The sequence below is a fragment of the Echinops telfairi genome, unplaced genomic scaffold (genome assembly GCF_000313985.2).
Source record: "Echinops telfairi isolate 266 unplaced genomic scaffold, ASM31398v2 ScPeMD7_42;HRSCAF=159, whole genome shotgun sequence".
Taxonomy (NCBI): Eukaryota; Metazoa; Chordata; class Mammalia; order Afrosoricida; family Tenrecidae; genus Echinops; species Echinops telfairi.
The window spans coordinates 458,423-467,259 of NW_022103940.1; the positions used below are offsets into that span (position 1 = coordinate 458,423).

The window sequence follows — 8,837 nt, forward strand, 5'->3', positions numbered from 1 at the left end:
ATGCTGTCTTTATGGCTTTCTTGAATGAACTGTGTGCATTCTGTTACATGTTTGGTTCTGGAGTCCAGTTTTGCTGATTACTTTGTTATGTACTGTGAAGGGTTGAACATTTGAGTGTGTAGTGTGTGTGACCTTAAATTGTGAATTAGTGGGACTGAAGATTTAACAACTAATTAGCGTTTGCAGAGAATGATACTTGATAACCTCATTAAAAATTATCTAATTTAAGCTGGAAAGTGACAGGAATTTAGAAAAGAATTGTATCTACATGCCATTTTAGAATTATGATATGTGCATTGAGAATTATGTACAGATGGTTCATAATGTGTCTGTACCAATTTCAAAACAACAAATAAAATGTGTTACTATATATATGTGTATATATATATCATCATGATTGGCGGAAGACTCATTAAAAGTCTGAGTTATGCAGATGATACAAATTTGCTTGCTGAAAATAAGACTCAAAGCACTTGTTGATGATTAAACACTGCAGCCTAAAGGAAACAAAAATCCTCACAACTGAATCAATAGACAATATCATAATAAACAGAGAACTCACTTGTAACCTGGGGCTATAAGATTGAAAGGTGGCCAGCTATCAAAAGATATAGCATCTGGGGTCTTAAAGGCTTGAAGATAAGCAAGCAGTCATTTAGCTGAGAAGCAACAAAGTCCACATGGAAGAAGCACACCAGTCTGTGTGATCATGAGGTGTCCATGGGATCAGAAATCAGGCATCAAAGATCCAGAAGAAAAAAATCATATCAATGTGAATGAGAGAGAGTGCAGAGTAGAGACCCATAGCCCATCTTTAGACAATTGGACATCCCCTTACAGAAGGGTCACAAGGAACAGACGAGCCAGTCAGGGTGCAGTATAGCACCGATGAAACATACAACTTTCCTCTAGTTCTTTAATGCTTCTTCTCCCCATCATCATGATCCCAATTCTACCTTAAAAATCTGGCTAGGCCAAAGCATGTACATGGGTATATATAAGAGCTGGAAACACAGACAATCCAGGACAGATAACCCCCTCAGGACCAATAATGGCAGTAATGATACCAGGAGGATAAGGGTAAGGTGGGGGGAGAAAGGGGGAACAGATCACAATGATCTACGTATAACCCCCTCCCTGGGAGGTGGATAACAGAAAAGTGGGTGAACAGAGACATTGGTCAGTGTAAGACATGACAAAATAATAAAAATTTATAAGTTTTCAAGGGTTTGTGAGGGAGCTGATACTAAGGGCTCAAGTAGAAAGAAAAATGTTTTGGAAATGATGACGGCAACAAATGTACAAATGAGCTTGACACAATGCATGGATGTATGGATTGTGATAAGAGCTGTGTGAGTCCCCAATAAAATGATTTTTTTTAAAAGACTGAAACTACATGGTGTGTGCAGAAGACAGCTACACCAACGGTATTGAACTGTTGCAGTAGGTAAACATTTACTTACTACTCCAATGCCCTACTTAACGTATTAAGATATATATTATTCTGTCAGACCTCTGTTTGATATTATCAGTGAATACTATTTTAAGTTTTACCTGACCACCAACTCCCACTGTTTGGTTAAATAACATGCAGTCACATAGGGATTTATTTGGTACAAGACAATAATCTAGGTATTGTGACTTGTATTTATCCTACACATGTTCAATCTCCCTTTTTCAATGATGCTTTAAAGTTATTACCATGGACTAATAAAGGATATTATAAACAGGAAGTCCTGATGCTTCAGGGAGATGATCGATAGGATTCTCTAATATAAAATAACAAGGATGTCTCTAAGGTGAACCAGAGGCAGATATGAAACATAGATTCAGGAATGGATTTTGGGTTTGCTCCAATCTAAGAACAATTCCTTGTTATGACATAGCCCTGCTAGGTGCTTATCCTCGTGAATGTAACCCAGAAGATATGGGTGCTATAGTTAAGTGTGGTGTAGAAACTAGATGGTCTCCGGCTATCAGAAAGGATAGCATCTGGAGTCTTAAAGGCTTGATTTCAAACAAGTAGCCATCTAAGTGAAACATCAACTCAGCCCACACCAACATTCATGATCCAAGGATTACAAATTATATAATCTAAATCAGAAGGAGCGAGCTGTATTAAAGCTTATGTTGTATGATTCTGGTGTGGATATGGATGACAGTGGACACTCAAAATACATTCGCAAGTTCTACACAGAGACTAAGTGTTCAGTGATTTCCTTCTAACCGTAATTGAGGGATTGGAATAACCTGGTTATCAGGCAAAGAGAATTGTAAAGATGACTCTAGTAGATTAAAATGAAAATCTGATTTTAATGGTTAAAACTTTGTCATTTGATTTCCTTTTTGATACTTTGTACTTTATTTAGTTTTTAATGTATCCTGTGTCTTTTTTCATATTAGGATTTATCTCGCTTGTATTTTCTCATTTCTGGTAGCTTTGTGATTCTCTGTTAACTATTTTTTTTCTATGTTTTCTTTATGTGAAGTCCAAGATGAATTAATCTATAGAGGCAATAACTAGAAAAAGGGTTCCTGCGGGGTATGGCAGGGGAGGTAGGGTGAGGGGATATCCAGGAGTACAAGAAGGAGGAAAATGTTTTGAAATTAGTTGTTGTAGTGACAGTACAACACTGCTTGATGTGTTTGAAATATGGAATGGTGTGATGTCTGGATTAGGTCCTAATAAAATGGTTTGGAAGGGAACAAAAATACCTGGAAACAATAAAACACAAGTAAACAAATACACAAACATAAACAAACAAAAATGCAGAGAAAAGAATGAAGTTGGAAAATATGTCATTTTACTTGGATACATAATCAGCAATCATGTAAATCATCATCAAGAAATCAAGTGGCAAATTGCATTGTGCCCTTGTTCTGAACAAAGTCTCATTAAAAAGCAAAGATGTCACTTAGAGGACAAAGGTGTGCCTAACCTAAACCATAATATTTTCAATCACTAAATATGAATGACAGACCTGGCTAATTAAGGAAAACTAAAGACTAATGATGACTTACAATTATGTAGTTGGTAAAGAATATTAAGCATATCAATGGACTTTCAGAAAAATAATCAAATCTGTCTTGAAAGAGGTACTGTCAAAATGCTCATTACAAAAGCAGAAAGACTTCATATCATATATTTTGGACATGTTATCAGAAGGTTAGAGTCCCTGGAGAAGAATATCATTGTGGTAGTCTGGGTTGACTAGAGAAACAAATCCAGAGAGACACTCATATGTGTATAAGAAAGAGCTTTATATACAAGAGCAGTTGAATATTCAAAAAACATCTCAGCCCAGTCCAGATCAAGTCAATAAATCCAGTATAAGCCCATATGTGCAATACCAATCTATAAAGTCCTCTTCAGACTCACAAAACACATGCGATGACGCCGAATGCAGGGAGATCATAGGCCAGTGGGTGGGAAGTCTTGTGGATCCAGGAGCTTGGAAAGGATTTCAGCACTGGCAGAGCCTAGCATCTGGCTCCTCCAGCTCAGGGCACTAGTGTAGTTCCATGTGTCTTGTCAGCTGCAATGTCTCCCAGGGAGTGAGCCTGCATCCTACCTCCCGCGAGCTATTTATCTGCTTAGCACCTCCAAATTAGGTCATCAAGCTGTGACCTGATTCACAGGCTAAACTCCACTCCTTCACTTCAGTCCTTTCAAATTGAAAACAGATTATATAACTACCATAATCAAGCTTAGAAAAGTAGATTAGAAAACCTTCAAAACTCACTGCCATCGAATCAATGCTGACTCATAGCAACCCACTGAAACGAACTGTTTACAAGAGTAGAAGGCCCATTTGTTCTCTCAGAAAAGTAGAGGGTAAGTGAGGAGAACAGCAAACATTTTAGTGAGATACTGATAATGTGATTATAACAATGGATTGACACCTAGAAACAATTGTGAAGATGGGGCAAGATCAAGTGGTGATTATTTCTGTTGCACACAGGTCCTCTGAGTTGGTGCCTCAAAGGCACCTAACAAGAACAATGTATTTGTACAAGGTTCCACATCACTCTTCTTGTTTCTTGATGATATCTTTTGAAATATTTACATGTTATTGCTGTTTTTTTCTATAGTATTCTTTTTGGGTTTTTTTACAGGAGAGGGCAAGAATGCAGTTCCCCACTACCACAAATTATGCAGTCGAGTTTCCCACATTTGGGGAAACCGCAGGGGTCAGCACGTCCGGAGTGCAATGGATAAGACTCGCCCTGGGAAAACCACCTTTGTGATCATGGTATCTCCCCTGCCAGGTAAGTATTTCTATAGTATATTCTTTTCTCTACTCAAAAAATCTTTCTTCTCTGTGGACCTTAAAAAATTGCATATTTTTGGCTCATAACTCACTTCCATCATGTGGATTCTGACTCATAGCAATGCTAGAGGAGAGGGTAGAACTACCCCTGTGGGTTTCCTATTTGTAACTCCTTACAGGAATAGGAAGCCCAATCTTTATCCTGCTAAGGAGATGGTTGTTTTGAACTGTTAACTTTGTCGATTGCAGCCCAATGCTTAACCACTGTACCATTTTTGGCTCGTAGAAATTATTTATTCCTCTCCTTTGGCCTTCTTTAGTTGTATTTTTTGTGTTCAGTTCGTATTTGTTTGTATTATAAATTTAACTTCATAGTTGATTGATTATTAATCTCCCAATCCCGCTATTCATTCTCAAATTATGTGTTGTTGATGTCTCTTATGCTATTTTATAGTTTTCTCACAGTACCAAATAAATCCCTCCATTTCCTTTTGGAAAATGGTGCTAGATAAATTATGTTACATTGTCATCTATCTTGAGTTATAATCATGGTTCAATCGTGATAACAACATACCTTTTAAGTGGCCTAACAATTGGCAAATGACTTATCTTTTTTGTAAAATTTACTACCCAAATTATCCTCATAGTAAGCATTTTTCAATAAAAATTGTTCCTTATGACATATTTCATGTTAATGACATACAGAAACACATCAGTACTCTTATCAAACAAATTCACTTCTGTCTCTAAATGAGAAATACATGAAAATTTAGCACAATATTTATTAAATATATATTTGTTATAATGATTTGATTCAATACCAACTATCACCAATAATTTATAAATTTATGTATTACTTCATTCTTGAAGAGTATGATTATAGGCTACAAGTAGATCTACAAGCTTAAATTTTATAATATTATTTCTGATAATCTTTATGCATCAACTTCATTTCTCTACTGATCTGAAAATCACATTTAGTTTCTTACTCATATGAATTTGAATAACTACAAATAAAACCCTTAGATTAAAGCAATTATAATGATAATACGCATAACGCAGACCATGTTCAATTAACACAATACAAATAATTTAAAATTAATCAGATTTCCAATTCATATTCTCTTGATGTGTGTTTACTCTTAATGTGTTTATAATGATATTTTGATGCAAATCATCACTATGCTTTGTCTAGTCCTACCTCATTAGAGTTCCCTCACTATTCTTGTCTTCGTTAATTTATACAACGGCAAAATTAAATCATCAAAATTGACTTCTTTCTTTTCATTTTCCTTTTCTCTGTCCATGTCCTTTGTTTAACCTCTTCTTTATTTAATTCTGCTCCAAATCTTACATTGATTTTTGTGGTCTCCTTCACAGATTCCTTTTGCAGCTGTTAAATGACCCTACATATCTCTCTCAAATAACATCAGGGGAGCAGCACTTTCCTGTCTTGTGTATTCAAGCCTCTACAAGTCAATAATGGGATGACTTCACTCTTGAAGAGAATGATTATAGAACATATCTCTTGGGTACTCAGTAGATCGACCAGCTTAGATTTTCTAATGTAATTTCTGATCATCTTTGTTTAATTAATTTCATGTGTAAGTTTCATTTCTCTACTTATCTGAAAATCACATTTAGTTTCTTACTCGTAGGATTTTGGATAACTACCAATAAAACTCTTTATAACAGGCTTTATTTGATGGCAGTCCTTTCCCATTCTTCATATGAATAGCATTACATAAGACCAAACTCACTGCCATCAAGTCGACCTTGCGATCCGCAAGGTCTACAGTTTGAAACCACCATCTGCTCCACCTGAGAAAGACAGGGTGTTCTACTCCCATGAAAAGTTACAGCCTCAAGAACCCAACTGGGGCAGTTCTGCCCTACCTTATAGGGAGGGTTGCTACAAGTTGGCATCGAATCAGTGGCGGTGAATATCTATTGAATATCTGTCTGAAGAACTCCAGCTCAACCTTTTGAAGAGGACAGATCTAGTTGAAATGATTTCTGCGGTCGCTAGCATAGAGTGTAGATTATGGTCAGCAATTTTATGTTAATTGTCTTATAAACTAGCAACCAGGCATTAGGTGATTGCCTACGTAGTGGACAGGGAAATATTCCACCTACAAAGTTAGGCAAAGGAGGATCTTTACAAGCTTCTGGAAGTTATGTAAAAACAAAACAAAACAAAACAGGGTCAACCATATGAGAACAAAGGGGTAACATATATGCAACACTGACGTTCAGAGGGATAGGAAAGAAGGAGACAGAGTAACTAGAAATACAAGGAGAAATTTGTATGGTGTTGCAATAGATGAGTTGAAACAAACTTTTCACAAATTGTTTAATATAAAACTGATGATAAACTCTGTCAACCTTCACGTAATTCACAACAAAACAGTTTTAAATAAATATTTAAGTGAAGAAGCAAAAGGGAAAAAATGCTGTAGAAACCTCACTTTCCAAATGACATCTCCTTGATATGGGGGATCACGTCCAATTATTGTTCTTGGAGGTGCCTTTAAAGTCTAGTTATTTTAGTTCACTCTGATACATTTTAACAGACAATTTAACTGAAGTTTTGTCAGAACTGCATGACATTTCAACTTCTCTGTTTGCGCTTTTCAACTTCTTCTTGCTTTCTTCCACAAGTGTTGATAGATAATAAGTACCCTATAGGGAAAAGTTCTCAGAATTTTATTCTGGATTTCTTATTGCTTAAGCTGCAAATAAGAACCTCATTACTAGTGGAATATGAAACACACATATACCCTAGCAGCAAGTACAGCTATTAAAAATTTCATCATAAAATAATTTAGAAAATTTACTGGTGGAAGGAAATGAAATAATTGGAGTTATTTATCAGGTATTTGCAAAGGGAAAAATGAACCTTGGTGGCCTCTTCAGTAAGTACTGTTCATTGCACTGCAAAAGGCTTACACTCAACAGTCACTCTTCCGGAGAAAATTGAGGCGATCTGCTCTTGTAAATATTTACAGCCTAGGAAACCCAATATAGGAGTGATATAAGTCAGAGTGCATTTGATAGCAGAGGGTTTGGGGTCTGTAAAGGGATAAATAGAGACCATGAAATCATGTTAATTAGTGACTGATCCTGGTATTGATTTCCTTGTTAGTTGTACAATGCACCCATAGAGAGTCACTCACATCAAAACACGAGGTTCCTGCCGACAGGGTCTCTATAGTGATCAGATTTTCTGTGCGATGATTCCATCCATATATGAAGAAAAAATAAGGAAAAATGAAAAAAAAAGAAATCATGGTAATTAATGGATACTGCTAAGCCAAATTTTTAAAAATTTAAAAGATAATACAACTCTGTGAACAATAGACAGATATTTTAATTCCTAACATGAAAGCCCGGAAACCTCTTGAAGTTGATAAAGGGGGTCTCATTCCTGTGTTAGTGGACTGATAAAGCTGAGTCCTAGGCCTAGAAATGAGTAGTCAATGATTGAGCTCCACAGAAGGTTAATAGACCAAAAAATCAGGTGGCTTATACTGCAAGGTTAGAGGCTTTGTGGGGAGCAGTACTTGAAGTTTCTGCTTAGAATGGAGGCATGTTGTAAACTTGCATATGTTTCCAAAGCAGCAAAGTAGCGTGCTATTTTTATTGTTTTTAGGTGCCATCCATTGAGTTCTACATGGGAGTATATATAACAGAACAAAACACTGCCTGATCCGGTGCCATCATCACAACTGCATTTATGTGGGAGACCATTGTTGCAGCCACTGAATGAATCCATCTTGTAGATGGTCTGTCTCTTTCTCCATATCTCTCTACTTTACTAGCATGATGTCTTGGTCTCTCCTGACAATATGTTCAAAGCACATGAGATAAAGTCACAACATACTTGCCTCTAAAGAGCATTTTGGCTGTACTTCCAAGAAAGATTTGCTTGTTCTTTTGGAAGCCCATGATACTTTCAATATTCTTCTCCTGCACCGTAATTCAAAGGCATCAAATCTTCTTCAGTCCTCCTTATTTAATGTCCAACTTTCACATACATATGAAGCCATTTGAATTATCATGGCTTGGACTAGGTGTATCTGAGTACTCAAAGTAACGTCCTTGCTTTTCAACACTCTATAAGGGTCTTGTGCAGCAGTTTTACCTTAATCAACACATCTTTTGATCTGACTGCTGCTTCCATGAGCATTGATTTTTGGATCCAAATAAGACAAAGTCCTTGACAACTTAAACTTTTCTGCATTTATCATGATGTCATCTGCTGGTAGAGTTTTGAGGACTCTGGTTTTCTTCGCACTGAGTTGTAATCCATATTGAATGCTGAAATCCTTGATATTCATCAGCAAGTACTTCAAGTCCTCACTTCCAGCAATAAGGTCATGACACCAGCATATCTCCAGGTGTTAATATTAACTTTTCTCCAATCTTGATGTTGCATTCTTCTTCATATAATTCAGTTTCTCACATGGTTTGCCCAGCATACAGAGCCAATAAATATGGTAAGAGGATACAACCCTAACACATACCTTTCCTGATTTTAAACCATGCAGTATTCCATTGTTCCCT

General features: G+C 36.5%; 2 non-coding genes across 2 annotated transcripts; one reads left to right on the plus strand and one right to left on the minus strand.

The window, feature by feature from the left end:
* Positions 1-4,113: 4,113 nt before the first annotated feature.
* LOC115869732 lies at positions 4,114-4,277 on the minus strand. The gene has a single exon (XR_004046346.1). It is a non-coding gene; the product is annotated as a U1 spliceosomal RNA (small nuclear RNA).
* A 3,107-nt stretch (positions 4,278-7,384) lies between these two features.
* On the plus strand, positions 7,385-7,519 carry LOC115869738. Its single transcript, XR_004046351.1, has one exon. It is a non-coding gene; the product is annotated as a small Cajal body-specific RNA 14 (non-coding RNA).
* Positions 7,520-8,837: the final 1,318 nt, after the last annotated feature.